The sequence below is a fragment of the Oryzias latipes genome, chromosome 7 (genome assembly GCF_002234675.1).
Source record: "Oryzias latipes chromosome 7, ASM223467v1".
NCBI classification, from domain to species: Eukaryota; Metazoa; Chordata; class Actinopteri; order Beloniformes; family Adrianichthyidae; genus Oryzias; species Oryzias latipes.
In genome coordinates this window covers 15,620,970-15,640,804 of record NC_019865.2, presented here as the reverse complement: position 1 = coordinate 15,640,804, position 19,835 = coordinate 15,620,970, and the positions used below count along the sequence as shown (strand labels likewise).

Below are 19,835 nucleotides of genomic sequence, written 5' to 3'. Positions count from 1 at the left end.
ACACATTTCTTAGATTTCACCCATGTTAAATTGTGCCTCAAATTTAACAAATGCAGTGATCAGTGAGGAGTAAAACAACAGCAGGGACTGAGAGACAAAGAGGTCTAATCAGATTTATTGCTTCAACAGACTCACAGACATTTTGCATTAGCAGTTAGGTAGAGACGAGGGGTCTAAATGGAGTTCGCTTTGACCTCTAAACTCACAGTTCCCCTAATTGGCTTGTTTAATTTCAGCATGCCTGATTCCCTCCAGTCAGAAATATATTTTGCAGAGGAGTAATCCCGAACTGTACCTGCTAGAATTCGTCTTTCAGGAGCCACTCCATTTTACCCCATGAGCCGAAAGTGTCAGCAGGACCTCAGCCCTTTTCTTTCACCTTCTGAGTGCTGCCTTGATTTAAAGCTCACTGTTTTTGTTCTTGAAATATAAACTCGACACCGGATTGGAAAGTTAGGTCAAATGAACTCGTCGAGCAATCAGCCAAGGCGGGAGAGAGGCCGAGACGTTTGCGTCTGACACATTAGCAGTTTCACCAAGGCAAAAGAAACCAAAGCCAGCTTTCAGCATGTCACAGAGCAAAACGTAAAACAAAACAAAAAAAAAAAGCTTTTCATCACTCTGTGAAACCTTACAGCAGAAAAAGTGCAGTAAAAGTCATCAGGAGGGTGACGGGGTGAGCACAAGTTTTTATTGTTATAGGAGATGCTTCAACAAAGCATGCAGACAGAGCTCCAAGACCCTGTCACCCTTCTCTGGCCAAATCGAAAGTGACTGTCCTCCTGAACCCCTCCTTGCTTCACTTTCGTCCACATAATCTCCAGCCCTGATTCCTTCAACAGACTCACACAAACACATCCTGTCCCCCTGCCTCGAATACACAAACACGTGCTATAACTAAAAACACCCACGTTTACACACTTAACGGAGCCGTCACGGCATCACACCCGGTTTATCCTGGTCACATCACAGCAAAGTCACTTTGTGCCCCAGCAAGACAACTAAAGAGATGAGACATGATGGAGTGAGAGAATGGGGCTTCGTCCTTCTTGTGTTTCTTTTAATGCAGCCTGTCCCTCCGAGCCACTTCTCAGCCTCTGTGACCGAACAGGACCGAGAGGAAACGGAGCGGAAGGTCCTTCTGGATCAAATGAGGAGGAATCCATTGTCAGCGTGGCCTTTCAAATCACACAATACACTGCAGTCCAATCAATGGGGCTGAGATTCTACAAGCTTTTTTTTAATAATTATGAATTAAATGTTCCCCCTGTGTAACCACACCACGCGCTTTATTTGAACAAAACTTATTTAGGTCGCTCTTGCCTTTCTGTGCCTGTTGATTCAATCTATATTGACATGTTGTGTGCGAGGTTTAACTCAGCAGCGTTTGGCAGCCCCACACACATGCTATTAGATTCATTCCATTGGTTGGCAGATATTAGCATTAAGAGGTCTGCTGCTGGTTACACAGAACTGCCACAGTCAGCTAATCGCTTTCCGATTTTGTGCCCCTCTGCTCAACAATTTAACATCATTTGATTAAATGAGTTTGTCGTGTCAAAGAGAGTGAACACACAGGTCTTGAAACCTTTGTTTTAGCAGTTAAATAAAAAAACTGAGCTTTTTATTAAATGTGGAGAGTACCTCCTGATTCATATCATTTCAACGCAGGATAATAAAAACTTATTTTGGGAAATATCTCTATGCAAAGTACTGATAAAATAAAATAAAATCTTAGGTTTGGCTTTGGTATTTTTATTTTTTTACAGTAAGTAAGAGAGCAGTTTTAAACGAATGAAAGCAGACAGTTCCAGCATGTTTTTGACTTGTTTTGTCATATTACTGTCAGAAGTGCCACCTATACAGCAGGTCTGTCTTTGCCACACTTTACAACAGCAAAACACACCAGCTCTTGTGATGGCACCAACAGATGCAATAAACCCAGGAACAAATACAGAACCAGATGTTATGTTCAGGAGTCCCAAAACCAAAAATGAGCACAGACGTTCAGGCGGTGAGCAAACATTTGGTTCATTATTAGAACTGACTGGCATTGGCCATAGGTCCGTAGCTGTGATCTTCTACAGGATACTCTGTGTGTGTGTTGTGTGTAACCTAGGCATGAAAACAACTCACCATCACCCCAATGCAGAAAAGAAAGAAAACAGTTTCACTGCTGAAGGGGATTCAGTGAAAGATTTCTGGCTTACAGTACATTGGCACCACGTGAGGGGACAGTTTTCACCTTTACTTCCTCTAAAGCTATTTGGGTGACAGACTTTCAGGAGGAAAGGTTCAGTTGCATTATTTACATGATCAAAAATTAAAGTCAAAAACGGAAAAAGTGTCAAACTCAGCAGGAATATATATGCCATTTTAATATGTCAAGCCTTGGAGAATCAGGAGATCATATTCTATGATGTACTAAGCACCAAAATAGCAAATAGCAACAGCACACACATGGCTCACAATTTTAAAAAAGTGACCAAGCGATTGCTGTTTAGCAGAATGCACAGCTCTCAATTATTTATTTTTGCACAGGAAATCCTGCTCACTCGCGTGATCAAATGATCAGACACGGAGGACAAAAATACTAAAAATCCTGAGCACTGCGGGAGAGGCAAGTATTCTTCTCTTAAAAAAGAGAAGAGAAGAGAAAAAATAATCAAAATGAAGTTATATATATGCAGGTAAACTGATGAATGAAATTGAATGTAAATTGCTAAAGGTGAGAGATATGTTTGCCCTCTAAGGGAAAAATTGACCAAGAAAGACCCACAAAAAAACTGTTTTTACTTTAATAATAATTTTATGTTTTGTCTGGTAATTCAATATGTCAGTCAGCTCAAATGTATCGTGTTCTATGATTTTTCAATCATCTTTTTTGTTTTGTGGACTATAGTCTTCATAGATTTTTAACTGTACCTGCTACAAACTTTTTTAATTAAATTAATTTATTCTAGTTATATTTGTTATCTTCCCCTTTTTATCAAGTTTTAATCTCTTTTTTTGTGATTTTACCCTCTATACCACCTTATTTCTATGATTTGTTCTGTAAAAAATATGTACAAAATATAAGAAAATGAAATTTAAATTCTGCTTTTTTTTAAATCACCTTTGTTTTTATCAAGATTTATTAAAATTCTCTTCTTATTTTTAGTTTTCTGAGTTGTTATATCTAAATCTGTCTTTTTACATCACTTACATGTTTGACTTTACACTAGTATTTTACAAAACCAGAGTTTACAATTATGATTTGCTAAACTTAATTAGTTAAAACATTTAGAAGGACAATACGGAGTCTTTTCCAAACAAATAACAACATGAAAGCGAGCAGCCGTTACTTTAGATAAGTGAAATACGCCTCTGCCTCTACACAATAACATAATTGTTCAATTAGATTTCAAGGTTAACCAGCATTATTTTAAACCTAAACTATGAATGAGTAATAATTGTGACTGATCACTGAAAAGAGGCACAAATAAAGCCCAATAAAGCTTTAACAAACATGGGATGAGGAAGGATGGAAAGCTCTGAAGATCTGGGAAAACACAAAGACGAAGAAGAGTTAAAAAACAAAACAGAGAATAGTGATGCAGCAAGGATAGAATGATAGAGATAGAAGAGGGGGAGACAGGAAGAGAAGGGGAGAGTGACTCAGGCAGCCAATATTTTTTAAACAGCTTTGCTTCCACTCAACTGGGCATCAAGGCCATTATCCCGGGGTTAATCCCCAATCCGACGGAGCTGGCAGCCTTCCGGGACAAGCCAGTATTGCAGTCCATCAACAAGGCAGGCACACAGGAAAATAGCACTCACATACGCAAACACATGAACATGACAGACACAGCATGCATGCAAGATGCAGTCTGAGCAAGATTACAGGAGGTGGCTATTACATGATGTAAAGGGTTTACTCTTAGAGTATTTATTTTTTCTTCTGGTGTATTTCTGTTCTGTCAGTTTCCGGTGTTTCTTTTTAATATCCATCTGTCTCTACCTCTCCACCTACTCCAGTCATGCCACGCTTTGCCCATCTGCTCAAGCTAACTCTCCCTTTTCTCTGTCCCCTCTGTTTTGACGATGGCCAGCGTAGGACGGATAGCAATGTCATGTGGAGAGGGACCAAAGAGGATCCAGGAGGCTTACAGAGACTTAGCACTACTCCCTTCATCCCAGGCTCTCTTTCTCTCGCGTCCCACCCAGTACCTGCTGCTCCAAAAACAATACCTGCACTGTCCTCTGTCACACCTAATGAAGTCCGTTCTGCTGCTTTTTGAGCAGTCGAGCTTCCAGATCACCAGACAAAAGTTCTGCCTCTGTACGCAGAACCTATCCAGCTTATGACACCAATGTGCCAATTCTGTAACACCATGTCCTCTCACCTTCAGGTGTTAAGCCTTCAGTGATCTTATGAAAATCCAGCCATAGTAGGGATGGACCGGGATCATCCCAGAGTGACCGGAAAAAAGGTGTGACTCAAAGACGACATCCTTTAGCCTGAACGCTAGCAGGCAGATTCTAACTTTCCTCCTGTGACTTCTCATCAAAATACTTTTCTGACACATATTTAAAGATAAAGAAAAGTGTGGGGGACTGCATGATTTACAGTACTTTCCTGTAATCATGTGTTTATGATTTTTGCTCATGAATGTGAAACCACACAGTATCCGGGCAGTCTTTCTCAGTAGATCTGCTACACGTCCCATGGTAACTCTTTGACTGACGACCTGGGGCTTAGCCTAAATTATCTCTCTATTAAAAGCCGTGAAACGCAAATAATGAAACATCTCATTACCACTGTCGGAGAACCCAAAATGAAGGAAGTGTGAGACCAGGAAGGGGGGGGACTGTAAATGAAGATGGGCTACGAAAGAGGGAGGGAAGGTGAGAGGACACAGAGAGACGAGTTAGAGTTGGACATAAATAAACATAAGAGGGGAGCTGAGAAGAGAATGGCAGCCGCAGCAGGTACCCACCGAGTCGTTTGTTTGAGGCATTGACGACCCATTCTAGTGAAAATCGTGTTTTTGGTGTTTTTAACATGTTTTTATATGGCGTTTTTCTCATGATGGAGGAAATATTTAAAGAAAATTAATCTTAAAATTGCAGTTCTGAGGATTTCTTTATCCAAATTGTTGTGAATCAGGAGCCGAAGAAAGAAATGCTGCTTGAAAAAGCATAGCAGTAACATAGAAATTACAATCGGCAGGACACTCCATTCTGATGCATCCACTTGTTTTTCCCATCTCAAAACTCCAATAATACTTGCCATTTTTGTTACACCGCTAACATTAGCTCGGGGTTGTGAGGGGCTGCAAGCTAATAGGAGAGCACTTAAACAGATGGATGATGGGAAGTAGGGTGGGCTTACTTCAAACCAGTGACGTGCAGTCAGGAGAGGCAGGTGAGGCTGTGCCTCACCTGTCATTATGGTAAGAAAAGAGAAAAACTAAATTCAATTATTATATCAGTAATTTGTGCTTTGCAGTCATTTTCCATTTAAATGTACCATTTTTGGGTGTTTTTACTTTTCAAAATCGCTGAATTTCCGCATTTGCCGTTCAGATAATAAGAAGTTACGTGCGATGAGGCACCAGCCCGCTGAGCCTCAACTTGGATTGCGCAATACCTATGCAGTGAGACGGTACTGCTGTCTCCCTGTATGTCGGTTCAATCACTTGTACTGTATGAGCTGAGTTATACATAATTTAGCAGATGTATATGATGTACAGTGTTTTTTTTTATGAATAACTGTATGTGAGGGACGTGTTTCTTTTGCTGAGCGCTAAACGCCGGCAAAAAGGCCGCTGGGTGAGGCCAGCAGTTCTCGTGCCTCATGTTAGGGGGCGCCGGTGAGCCCTGAGATTATGACGCTAAAAAATAATAGAAGAAGTGATAGCAAGCGGGCAAGTCATTTTCTTCAGAAGGAGCGGCGTATGGACTTTATTTACAAGTAAAGGTAAGATGATAATAATGTTTGTGCTTTTTTCTATGCTGCAGTTTGTATATGAAAAAAAACATGTTGAAATGATATTTTAAACAAAACACGTTAACTGTTGTCAATCAAATGGTGAATAAGTTACTCAGTATGGTTCATATGTTTGTAAATCTGACTGATGACGTCAGTGCCTCACCAGCCATTAACCTCACCGCACATCACTGCTTCAAACCAGCAGTCCCGTCCACAACTCAGAGGCGAATTTCTAAAGAACTATTGCCGCCTTGCAGAAAATATGTCCTGGAAAACAACACAGATTTTTTACATTTTGGCTACAACTGGCATAATCATAATTAATATACCACTGAGATATACCACTGAGAACGGTTTACAATAGATCAGAAGAGGTTTGGAATTGGACATTAACACAAAGATTGGATGTGGCTCGTAATCTAAGACAATAAGGAAGTAAAGCACTGATGCACAATGGTAGTTATTAGGTGTTGTGTTTTTTAATCCATTATTTTAAAGCAAAGTTTCATTCGTAACGTTGCTGTTGCAGTGCAGTCAAACATTCATTTTTTTAAGTTTGGTAACACATTAAGGTAATTCTGGTTTTACAGTTGGCTGATTAACTTTTAGGACGTTGATGAACAGTGGTGCTCATGTTTAACACCGATCACAGACATCAAATAGCTGCTGGTGCAAGAAACCCATCTGCACATGGAAGTGAAATCATCAAAAGGAAGTGTCTGGTGTTGGAGGCGGGAGGGGTCTGATTGTGTTGGAGGGGGCCTCTCACATAACAAAGACCGTATTATTGTTACATGGTTGTTCTGTTCAAAACCAAGACCTGTAGTTATGTGGTGTGACACTGTGGAACAGCAGTAGGATACGTCTTCTGGGACCTGTGCAAGCCCGCATGTGTGTGTGAGTGTTAGTTGTAGGATGTGGGTCCAGCCACACATGTTAATTGTCTTTGTTTTAGCACCTGGCCTTGACCTGTGCCTGTCTGATGCAAAGCTAACACAGAACACATTCAGGAGGTTTGATCTCTTTAAAATGGTAAGCACCCCCATCTGAGCAGTTTTTTTGTTCCCCACCTCCAAACTGAGAATGTTCTAAGCCCTGTACTTCAGGAACTACACTTGCAGCTCATAACGTCTTTAAATGCAACACTAATAAAAGGGAATTCCCTTTAAAGATAATACATTCTGTCTCTGTGTTGCTCATCATTACTCTGACTGCACTGATGATGAAGGTGATAATGATGAGTAAGATGAACATACGGGAAGTTCTCCCCAAAAACAACTGACCCCTTATTTTCCAGATTTCTAGATGATGAAAATTTGATCAAATATGTATATTGAGCACATTTCTTTTACTGACTACTTAAGTACACTTTTCTGAGCAAAGGCATACATGTTTAGTGTACAGTTATTTCTGGGCAAAAGTATACAGACTTATGGTACAGTATCGGTTTTTTTTAAAGGGTCTATGCAATGTCAATCATATGTTACTGTCTGCACCTTGAAAAGAATTGCCCCATGGGGATAAATAAAGCCATCAGAATAGAATAGAATAGAATAGAATAGAATAGAATAGAATAGAATAGAATAGAATAGAATAGAATAGAATAGAATAGAATAGAATAGAATAGAATTGAATTGAATTGAATTGAATTGAATTGAATTGAATTGAATTGAGAAAAAAAAGTTATTATTTGTGTTGAGGATTCCTTTATTCTACACTTGAATGGCAACAGCCACACAGAGGTTTGCAGGTCAAGATGATAACAGTCTTAAATTAAACTAACAGTCTGCAATAAAGGTTTTAATGTTGACATTTTCATATTTATATAAAATATCAGGATGTTAGTTTGAAAATAACAAAGCATTTCAAGACAAACGTTTGTGCAGTTTTAATTAGTAGAAGTGGCTAATGAAATAAGAAGGATGATAAACAGGGTCAAAAGGATGACACATCATGCCCTTCTTGAAGTGATTTTAATGTTAAAAAAAAGAAGAAATATATGGTAAAGAAATAAAAGAGATGGAAAGAGATTTTGAACTTAAATGACTAGTCAAAATAATGTCACAGAAATTTAGCAAGTTTATAAATCTAGCTGCATTATTACTGACGACCCTGTTTTCAAAGTGGTGCACAAACTCCAGCAAACAGCTCAGTGTGAACATGCACATCCTTTTGTGTGTGCGTGGCTGTCCAGACCCTCTCATTGGTCTCATCACCAAACCTGTCACAGCAAAAAACCAACCTGTCACCACTCAGCTAAACGCTCCACCGAAAGAACACTCGCCGCCTGTTCCCAAGCTGTTAAAGCGGCTCCAAGGGGCTCCGAGAACACAGAGAAACCTCCAAACAAAAGTGAGCAGGGATCAGTAAATGAAAAAAGGAGTTGCGAGGGGTTAAAAAATGTAAACCCTCGTATGGTGCAAAAATACCAGTCCTTTGAGAATAAATGTCTGAGGGTTGAAAGCTAATTGTTGTTTGCTAAAATGTGTGGTTTCTGAATGTGCGACTGAATGACTGAGTGATGGTGACTCACTGCTGGTGGCCAGTCACTATCTGGTGCCGAGGCGGGTGTCCAGAGAGTGTGTCTGTGCGCATGCATGGGGTAACTTGATGTGACTGCCACTCTGTTAGAAAGCAAACAGAGGCATCTTTCTCAAATCCACACTGGGAAGCGGCTTACAATGAACTCATACACAGAGGGGAGCAAAAAAGCCAGAGCTTAAGTGTGTACTCACAAGTTCGACTGGCGCACCCGGCACCCCCCTGAGCAAACATCCAATGCTAATCTGATTTTCACATTTAAAAACACAAATATTACTTTATTGTATTGTTTATTTAAAATTAAGACTTAATTTAAACCTAATATTCCTTCAAAATACGGCATAATAATAATAGGATAAAATAAAACAAGCAACACAGAGATTTGCATTTAGATACTGAAGCGTTTTTAAAAGCATGTCTAGTTATAATAGCCTGGGGCTGCGTTGTCACTCATCAAGCTGATCAAAAAGCAGCTACCATGCAGTACTGTTGAATCTTGGAGAGTTTCTGTCCTTCAACTGGAGAAAAAAGAAGATGAGATAAAGAGAGGGAAATCAAGGGACAAGAAGAAGAAGCAGGAGAGCGTCTAAATTTAGAGATGTAGCATTTAGGAGTTGGGAAAAATATAGTGAATGTACAAACAAAGCAGATAGAAAAAAGAAAAAAGCGACTGAAAAAAATGGGAAAGAATAGGGAAGCAGTGAAAGAAATGTGGCACTGCGGCTGAAGACGAAGAAAATGCTTGGAGGTCTTGAGGGGAACTGGACTGAGCTCAATAAACCACACAGTGTATCACTACAGCTGTGTGTCAATGGAGTCCATCAGTACTTGGGGTCTATCTAACCTTCAAGGTTCTTTCAGACAGTTATAACAAACCAGCTGTGGCCCTTCCGCATGTGTACCCTGACAGTAATCAGCAGAGATGCAAAATCTTTAAAGACCTTTGTTTTCTTTGTTGCTGCCTCCTTACTCTGATTGGCTCCGTTTAATTTCCGCCCTTTAAGGCAGTAGTTTCTGATTTGATCTCACGTTTCAAGCGAAGTTCCAAGGGATCAGACAGAAAGTGGTAAAAAAACACTGCTGAAAGGGCATCCTGGTCTGTCTGCGTAGCTCAAGGCTATGACTCTGACTGTGACTGACAAAGAACGAGCTTGGATCAGACAAACGTCTCACCTGGATCTCTCATGAAACCTTGTTCTGTGTCATTCTGACACCTGTCCTTCAGCACAAACACAAGGCTGCCAACGTCACCCCTCCTCTGTATCTGTCCGTCTTTTCCCTCCAACCGTGTTTACTTGAATGAGCTTTGACGTTTGACTGTCACCTGTTGAACCGATCAAGCAGCTGCCGGGCCTTACAAGCTTTTCGAGCAACTGTTTTTACTTTTTTCAGTCACTAAATACTAAAAGGAAAACAACACTAATACAGTAGAGCTGAACAAGTAAGAAACATGAAAATCGGAGAAAAGCAAAGGCCTGTTCTCACAATGACTCTTCATCACAGTGGACAGCATCCACCTTGGAAGCACAAAATATTGACGAAGTCGTACATTCCCACCTCGTGAGGCAGCGCCAGTATCAGGTGTCTGCACAAAACCGACTATCAACGGCCTCTGTCGTCGTGACACACACTCACACACACACGAGCACTGCAAAAGGAGGCTCGATTGAAGACTTGGGCAGAGTGAGGATGAAGTGAAGGGTGCGGGGATGAAAAAGGGAGAGTAAAAAGAAGAGGGCACAGGAAAGAGCCAGTCAGAGACAAAGGCAGGCAGAATGACAATGAGTGAAAAGAGGAAGAGTGGTGGTTGGGGGGGCAGAAAGCATGGGATGAGGTGAAAGGCGCCGTGCACGTTTATGGAGCGGGAGGAGAACAAAAAGCCAGCGAAAATGATACTTTCATATGCATGCATGTGTACGTGCACACTCATGTGTGCAAATGTAATTTCGGAGAGAGAAGCGAGAGGGCCGTTTGGGAAAATTTGCCTTTGGCCACTAAAAAAAGGATGTGATCCTACTCACTTCTGTTAGCGCTTAGATCACCTCTCCTGTTCATAAAGGGAACTATACTGACAGAGAGGAGCTCATAAAGTGCTCAGCAACAATGACAAATACATACCATAAAGTTTATACAATGTTGGCACAACCCTTCTAAACCCCTTCTAAACTGATGTTCTAACTTGCATCTCAGCAAATAACTTTAGATTACTGTGTGAAAAAGGGGGGACCCCATGTCTGATGAGTTTCTGTATTAACAGGATGTATAACTATGAGCTGTAGGGTCAAGGGGAAGGATAAAAATGAGAAAATAAGGAGTAGAGGAAGGGTAAAAATGAGAAATGGAGTAGGGGAGGCCACAGGAGGCACCTGGCCCACTTACAGCAGAGGAGGGGTGGCGAAGGAGGAGGAGAGGTGGGAGACTAAGACGTGGGAGAGGGAAAAAAAAAAAAGAAGTGGGGGATGAGAAGGCATGGAAAAGCGGAGATGCAGGAAGGATGGAGCGGAGAGCGCCTGGACAATGGGGCGAGGGGTGAAGTGACAGAAAAGGTGAGAGAAAAAATGACACAAGATGAGAAAGCAAAAAAAAAAAAAAAAAGGAAAATTTGATGAAACGAGGAAGGGGGTGGGAGGAGCTGAGGAGGAGACGGGGAAAAGAGGTGGCCTTGTGATGCTAAAGGAGGAGGTGGTGTGTGAGCAGTGTGTCTCTTTGTATGTGTAGGTGTCTAAAATTCTGACGAAAACTAACACCTCATCCAAAGTATGAATAAGCGACCACAACAGGCCAGCGTAGGTTCTGTCTCCTCTTCCAGCACAGTCAAACAGCCTGCCGATACCACTAATATCCCACTAATACCACCCACAGTCCTCGCTCCACCTCACATCAATGAATATTTCATGTCCTGATGGCACTTTTAAAGCAAAAACTAATTAGCAAATCCAAGTTGATCTGGCATTAGTCATATCAGGCCAATTAAAAGCCCAGTCCTACTGTACATGTTAATGGCAGCCAAGTGGAATAATTGTGCGTTGAGCAGGGTAGAGAATGTTAAACAGGCCTTGTTAGCAGCACTTTAGCACTCTAGCCTGAGTCCACGGCTGGATTACAAAACTCCACAAAGCAGAACAATGCTCACAATCACGCACACACATTTAAAAACTTTAGCCATTAATTAAACTCGGGCAATCAGCTCTATGTGATCAGGGATGAGACTTATAGCCTTAAAAAAGAGACATCGTTCCAGGGGAAAATCATGGTTTTGCACCCTGGTTTTAAATATGAAACAGGAATCTGAATATTGGCAGGAACTCACTCTGTGTTCCACTCAAGGATAGAGAAGTGTTACTTGTGAGTTTCTGCGAAGGTTCTGGTTTGAGTCTTTCCAAGCGTCCTTGTGTGTGTTTTCTTTAGTGGAGCCGTTTAGATTGAGACAGAAAGGACCGACACACAGAGACTAAACTGTACCACACAAAAGAGTGACAGAATAACAAGGGCTCCAGCTCTTTTGAAACGGTGTTTCATCAACCCCTCCACATCCTCCCTTTTCTCCTTCCTTCACGCTTCTTCGGCTCTTTCTTCCATCTGCCTCCCCAGTCCTGTCCTCTCACCTGAGCTTTGATATGGAAATCTTTCACCAGTCTGAGCCCCGTGGCTCGCTGACTTTTCTTTTTTTTTTTGCTCAAAGTTGCTCATCAAATGCTCCAAACTGTGTATACAAAAGCTACTGTTGAAAAATGACACAAAACTAGAAGTTTAAAGCACTTCTTAACTAGGAAATTAGGACACTTTTAAGAAAAAAGCATTTGGCTAAAGAAAGTACCTTTCTTGCTTGTTAGAGTCAGCTTACCAAAATAAAATTTACAAAAAGATGACGAAAAGCCCCTATGATGAAGCATTTTAGTAAACCATGTGAACATCAGTTCCCTGTAAAGTCATTACTGGACAGTTGTGACATCAGTGGTTGATGATTTTGAAGGGGTGGCTGCGTGAATCACAGTTTTTTTTTAAAGGCGTCTGATCTTAAAGGACATGTTTTTTGTTTTTTTCAACGAGAGGAAAAAAACAGCAGCTGCATTACTAACACTAAGCTGATGAAACCGTGTTATATCTCCGATAGGATTGACTTGTCCACAAACCTCTGGGTTCTGAGACTTGTTATCCACCACAAGTATATTAACAGAACCAGAATATAAAAGCAGCCTTTGTTAGCAGCCAGACTTTGTCACGAGAAAGCACTATTTTTCTTGTAAGTCACACTTTCTTGATGTCTGATCAATTTGTTTGGGTTTTTAAAGCATGGGGAGTCTATTTTGTTTACTAAAGTGCTTAAAATTTGGATTTTAATGGAAAAATTCCAGGTAATTTATTACAATCTTTCCCTTCTTTTTTTTTTTCTAATTACTGCTTTAGTTTGGGAAATAAAACTATTTCACCAGGGTTTAAATCATTGCATTTGAAGATAAAAAATAGCTTTATCAAAGTACAGATTTTCCTTATGATTTTTTTACCAGTATATGAGTACTGGGTGTCATCTTTAGGATCTGGGTACTCAGCAAGAAGGATGTTAGCATGCTGAGCGTTCATAGGATGGAAAAGGAGCAGGGGTCCATACACTAAACAGCTGGCCAAAAAATTAGGACATTTAGAGGGCAGTCTTTGGGCATTTTAAAGACCCACTCTGATGAAAACCATGCTTTTGGTGTTTTAACATGTTCTTGTGGCATTTTGCTCATGATGAATGATATAAAGAAAACAAATCATTAGTCATAACACATAGACAGATGGATTAGATAAAGGGCGCAGGCTCACTCCACGCCAACAGTCCCGCCCAAAGCTCAGAGGTGAGTTTCTACTGAATAACTGCCGCTCTGCAGAAGCTATGTCCTTGAAAACGACAGGTGCTTTTGTTTTGTTTTTTTTGCTAAAAATTGCACTACCATAATTGAAAGACCACTGGGGAAAACGTTTACAAAAGATGATTGCAGTGGGACTTTAAAGACAGATTACTTTGCTACTTGAGAACCATGCTTTTTATCCTATTACAACAACAATATATAGAAATTTAACTGAAAAAGCATGTATATTTTTGTGTTATTAAGGCACAAAAGTGTATTAAAGCCATCTGATCAAGTGAAAAGTCCCAGAACATTCGAGCAATAAGTGACTGTAAAAGCCGAAAAATGTCTCCTGATGCTGAAAAGAATTGCTCAGCGGTGAGGTGCCAGCTGGAAAGAGAGACTCTGCTCCACATTCCTAAATAAAAGAAAACACACCCTGGAAAAAACACACAGAGTGATATCCCTCATCTGTTTTCTCAGGAATGCGAGGTACAAAAGGTGTTTTGCGGTATCAGCACTTCAAGTCTTTAAAAAAAAACTTTTTCCAGCTTTTATTTTTAGCCTCTCTCTTAAATCAACGAAGAGTTTGGCGCTTCAGGGCAACAGAAAGACAAAATAAATGAATGGGGTTCATATTCTTCAACAGATTGCTGTGTGCATAGAAGCACACAACAATTACATATTTAGCACCCATATATAAAAATAGAAAAACAAACGTGACGTGTGTGGTCTGGAAGGGGACGGGGGCGGCTTAAAAACTCACCTGCTCTCTCTGTTGGGGTATTGGTGAGCCTATCAGACAGGTGGAAAGGGAAGCCAGCTGTTAAACATACAAACACACACAGACACTAAAAGTCACACACATCCCCCACAGCATCTGTGTGACCCCGCGGGGATTAGGAACACCTGTATTCAGCGCTGCACAATGAGCTATAGAGGCAGTTAAGCTAAAGGGCCATGGGAGTCATTAGAGGAGTGGGGGATGGAGCCGGTTTACCTCAGAGGTGTGTGTGTCTGCAAACCCACGTAGATGTGAGAATGATCCTATTGAACAAACTGACAAAGTTGCCAGAAAAGCACTCGGAAGATCAAGTAAAATGTGTTCAGGTGAATGCAGAGTGCTGGCGAACAGGTGAGCTTAGAGGGGCGGATGATGGCTAAAGAAACAGAATAATGAAAGAAGGTTGCTTATGGGGGGGGGGGGGGGGGGGTGTCTTCATTCAGACTGTTTTCCGTTTTCGCAGATTTTGCCGGTGATTTGAATCGTGCAGAGACCGTGTTGCCTACGTTACACGCTCGCTGTTGTGAGGCCGCTACATCCACAGAGTTTGCATGGCTGGAGGCCAGAGCCGACTAACCTGCTACCACTCAGTTCAGCCCACAACCTGCACAGAGCACTGAGCACCACCTACACAACAACACGCTCACACTTTAGCACAAAGAGGCAAGTGTGGAGACTCATCCAAGCAGAGCCCCTCTGTCTCTCATTCTCTCAGCCTCTTTTCTCCCTGCAAACTTCTTACTTCTCTTGTGTTGGTTAAGTCAAACTGTAACAACCTTTCCCACCTTTGACAAACATCACATGCACTTCTGGGAGCAGCCCCAACATGAATTCATCCATCTGGTTTATCGTGATGACACAAAAGCATGAGTCGCGGGAGGGACTATTGCGGCGGGGTAAGGCCGCCCCTTTCCATCATCCGTTCTTTTACACGCTCTTCTGCTAGCTTACAGCCCCTCACAACCTCAACCTCACATTACCGATGCAACAAAAATGGTGAGAAATATTGGAGCTAACAAGCCGTACAGTTTGGAGGCAGATGTCAGCTCAGACAAGGAAAAAGAAGACATTGATCTAACCGTCAACAAGTGGATGCATCAGAAGGGAGCTTAAGGCTCGCCGTCGTAGCTTCTATCTCACTGCTACGTCTGCTCCTGACGCACGGCAATTTGAATACAGAAATACTTAGAAATGACATTTTGAGCTTAAATTTCATTATATATGTCCTCCGTCAAGACAAAAATGCTACAAAAAAAGCATGTTAAAATCCCCAAAACCACCATTTTCATCAGATTGGGTCTTTAAGTCCCAACAGCCATTGTTGTTTTTTGTTGCCATCTTTTGGCTGATCTCGCCTCCACTCCTCCTCCATTTATCCTTGAAGCTGTTGTCTTGGTCTGCAGTGTTTTTCCCTCGTGCGGCACGCAGAAGGAGGTGCAGGCGCACACCCGCGCTTTTTGGCATGATAGTGCACAACGCCATTGTGGTGAAGTAACCTCAGTGGCAGCAACAGGGTGGGTCCGAAGTGGCAGGGCAGATGACAGGTGGCAATGTGCGCGTTTATTTGCTTCAGCGCTGTTATCTAGGAGGACTGTGAGCATTTTAAAGCAGATAACTGGGTGTTCCACTGCTCAAGATGATGAGCACTCCAAACACACACCCAAGCACACACACAGAAAAAGCCTGTGGTAATTGAATAACTGAATGAAGGACTTTAGAGGGTTTATCATATCAAGAGCCAACCCTTAACTATAGAAGGAAGGACATAACATCCAGACAAATCCAAAGAGGCCTAAGACAATTTGGAAAAATGGCCTGATGGTCTCTTAATCCCAGAGATCCAGTTAGTAGCTGTCAAAACGAGGGAAAGGCCTAGATTTTACAGCTGTGAGCGAATAAGACATTTTAGTAGAAGGGGAGCAGAAAAGTTAAAGTAACTTTAAAAAGAACATTTCTGGAAGACTACAAACTGGAAATTTACTTGTTTTTTTTCCTAGTCTAACATAAGAAAGTGTGGAAAAAAATATTCTTCAACCTGATTTGATCTTTAATTATGTTAAAGTTTGGGAAGCCCACCTGGCTGCAGCTTCACTGGAATGCACAGACTGTCAGACAGTGGGGAGTTGCTCCCTTTTTACTCAAGAAAATGGAGAGAGACGCGGAACCGACCAATATAACAGAGGGCAGACGCCACATGCGCGCGCGCAGACGCCACAGACAAGCCAGAAGAGGCGCCTGCAGCTGCAGTCCCCGGTGAGGAGAGAGCACTTGACGCTGTTCAACCCACGAACCAGGTGATGATCATCTGCATGTCAACACTTTACCAGTATAAAACCCCAACACTACAATCCCCAAACAAACCCCGTCTGTTCTGTTTCTCTGTCAGGTTGACGCAGCAGAAATTTCCGGCTGGAGAAAAAAACCCCCTTTTGGAGGTTAATCGAGGGGAGGAGGAGGAGGGCTTGAGACTGGATTTCATTCTGACTCCCCTCCAGGCGGCTGGAAGGAGCATCGTTCCTTTTTTATTTGTATTTTTTCTGTAGCACCATCATCACGTGTGCGTGACAACCCCCCCCCCCCCCCTCACTCATTCATTGTGGCAAAAGGTTGCTCCAAAACTTTGTGAGGCTCCGCTGCTTCAGCTGACGCAAGAATCCACATGGATGAGAAGATCTGACAGTGAGAAAAGTGTTCGCTCTAAGTCTAACCAGCAGACAGCTGTCCGTAAAGACGCGTATTGAGTTCGGATCCGATCCTTCGATGAGCCGCACCGCTGAGGGATGACAGCTTCTCCAGATCTCCACGCGCGTAATGGGCAGCTGGCTGTCACGAGCGGTGCAGGTAGGCGTACTTCAGACCGCCGCCTGCTCACTCAGTCGAGCGCGTCGCTGTCAAAACACGCTCCCGCTCTCGGTTAACGTGATGCCAGTGGACGTGGATGAACGCCACAACAGCGAAACAACAGTTGGTGGTGTCACGGCTCCAGTCCAACCTGTGCGCCCTCCAACTACATGGCGACGGCTGCGCGAGGCAGGAAACTAATTGTTGAGCAGCTGTGGGAGACCCGCGACCCGCGTGAAAAGACGAAGCCTGCGCCGGTACCGGAGGTGTGGGGGGGGGAGTCGGACGTACCTGTTACCCCATGGGGTCCGGGGCGGACGCGGTGACGCTCCGTCGGTGTCCAAATCTGATGTGACAGCCGGGAGAAGAAAGGAGGGGATGTCCAGATCGCTGGGTGCTGTCCCTCCTCTCCTCTGCGCGCTTCCTCTACACTGTTATTCCCCGATTCATCCAACTCTCCGCTCCTCTTCCTCCACCAGCCCCGTTTCTCCTTCCCTCCCCTGCTTTTCCGTGTCTTGGTATCAGGAGCCACCCCCTCCTCCCCCTCCTCCGCTCTGCATATCTATCTCTCTTCCTTTACCCCCCCCCCCTCTTTCTCTCTTATTCTTCCCCCGACACGCGCGCGCGCACACGCTCACTTTTTTTTGGCAGTCAGGAAATGAGACTAGGTGAACGCACACACCGTGCGTGATCAGAGCTCTCAGCAGACACAATTATTTATTTAATACATTAAGTAATATTAACAACAAAACAATAATTAAACAAGTAATAAAAACAATAATAAATGTCTTACTGGTGACATTTTAAAACACTTTTGGGAGCATAGATATCACATAATACCCATGTACTTTAAAGCAAGTATGTGCATCCATTGTCATAGATCTCAGTCAGTGTAATTTACGCCCTCTGGTGGCAATAAGGGGGAAATACAATCATGTAAAAAATGCAATTTAATGTCTTAAAAAACAAAAAGGCTGGGAAACACCTATGAAAGCTAACTGAAATGTAAACACGTTTTCTCAGGAGAGTTTGGGTTAATTCCACAAGATTGACCTTTCCTTTCTTTTAAACTGGGTTTTTCTAAAGGTTTAACACTTGATAGACATAAGAAAGTTTTGCATAACTTTATTTGTACTTTCTGTTAATTAACAGACTTTTTAGAAGCTGATAACAGTATAATCGTGTAATGGGCTGCAGAGGTACAGTGGTCGACCCTTTGATCGGAGATAACGGTCTCAGTTCCCACCTTGCCCGCGCATTTATCGACGTTTCTTTAGGCAAGACACTGAACCCCACATTGCCTCTGGAGGTTAAGGTTGGTGCCAGTGTTGGGCAGCAACATTAACATTAACATTATTAAAGACCCACTGCAATGAATATTGTGTTCAGAATGTTTTTAACATGTTATTGTGGCATTTTCTCATGATGGAGGACACATATAAAGACAGTTAAGCTTAAAATTGCATTTCTGAGTATTTCTTTATTCAAACTGCTGTGAATCAGGAGAAGACAAAAAAAATGCAGTTTGAAAGGTTTGTATTTGGGACGTGGAAAATACACAAGCTTCCTGCTCACATTCTCTGAGCAAGGGTTGCTTCACACCAATGGTTCCGCCCACAACTCAGAAGTGAATTTGTAATGAACTTTTGGCGCTCTGCAGAAACTATGTCCTAGAAAAGGACACAGTTTTTTTTATTTTGGCTAAAAACGGCATTACCATTATTAAAAGACCGCTTAGAAAGCTTTTACAATATATCAAAAGATAATTGAAGTAAGAATTATCCTAAAACTATACTTAAAATGTATTTTACAGCAGTGGTACTTTACAGAAACAGTATGACAATTTGCTATTATGAGAGTCAGCATTACTACATATATACAGTATATTCAAATACTATGGTTGATGGAAACAGGAATAATGCAGATTGTAATTATTTACCGCCTTTGGAATCCTCAGATCTCAGCTTTAGAGAGTCAGTGTGCAACAATTTAAATGGGCCCTCGTTGATGGATAACAGGTCAACGACACATCAGAAACCCATTTGTACGGATCACTTAGCACCAGGATCTCGCTGTGATGCATCATTCAGGAGCTGCAGTTTTCTCAGGTGTTCTCTGAGGTTATAATTTTACACATGTCACTGTTACACGAGACTAAACTCATGATAGACCACGCAGCTGCAGCAGAAAAAAGAAATTCAGCCTCAACACGATGAGGTGGTTCAAAGTCAGGGACTTACTGTTCATTTTTTTCAGTTTGAGGAAAAACATTTACTCATATTCAGAAATAGTTTTTTGAAATAGATTTAGTCTGTTTGTTTAAAGTTGTTACAGGAAACAAAATGATGAAAAAAGTTGTGTAAAAAAAGAATTAATATTTTTCTTGGACCAAAACATTTGTGACCACAGTGTGAAAATCTATTCAATTCAATTCAATTTTATTTAAACAGTCCAATATTACAACAGTAGTTGTCTCAGTGGACTTCATACCAGTAATTGTATAGAACATGAAATTAGTCATAAAATACAATAGGTGATTGCTAAACTAAACTAAACAGACTAAGCTAAACTGGGCATCCCTGCCCTTAGACCTCCTTCTCGGTTAGGAATAACTCCTAAAAAACAGATTCCGAGAAAAAAAGGAGAAACCTTAGGGAAGTCCACATGAAGGAGGGATTCTCTCCCAGGACGGACCGGAGATGTACCAGAACTCTTAGAGAAGAATTCGCATAGTGTGGCAGATGGGCTTCATCCAGAGTTGGGGGACTCTGGATGAAGCCCAAAAATGTTTCATTCACAAAAGCAAACCTAATTTTCGGAAGAAAAACACATTCAAGTATTTACATCTGGATTAAAAAACTGG

At 41.8% G+C, this 19,835-nt stretch overlaps 1 protein-coding gene across 4 annotated transcripts in view; it reads right to left on the bottom strand.

Moving 5' to 3' along the window:
* Positions 1–18,334, bottom strand: part of zbtb46 (zinc finger and BTB domain containing 46) — a 69,649-nt gene extending 51,315 nt beyond the window's left edge. The window contains exon 1 of one of the 4 annotated variants that reach the window (XM_023956664.1): positions 17,264–18,334. The gene's annotated coding sequence lies outside the window, so the exon portion shown is untranslated. Of the gene's footprint in view, positions 1–8,216; positions 8,779–14,113; positions 14,511–17,263 lie in introns of those variants that run through there. The other 3 variants (XM_023956667.1, XM_023956666.1, XM_023956665.1) reach the window with 3 other exon arrangements.
* Positions 18,335–19,835: the final 1,501 nt, after the last annotated feature.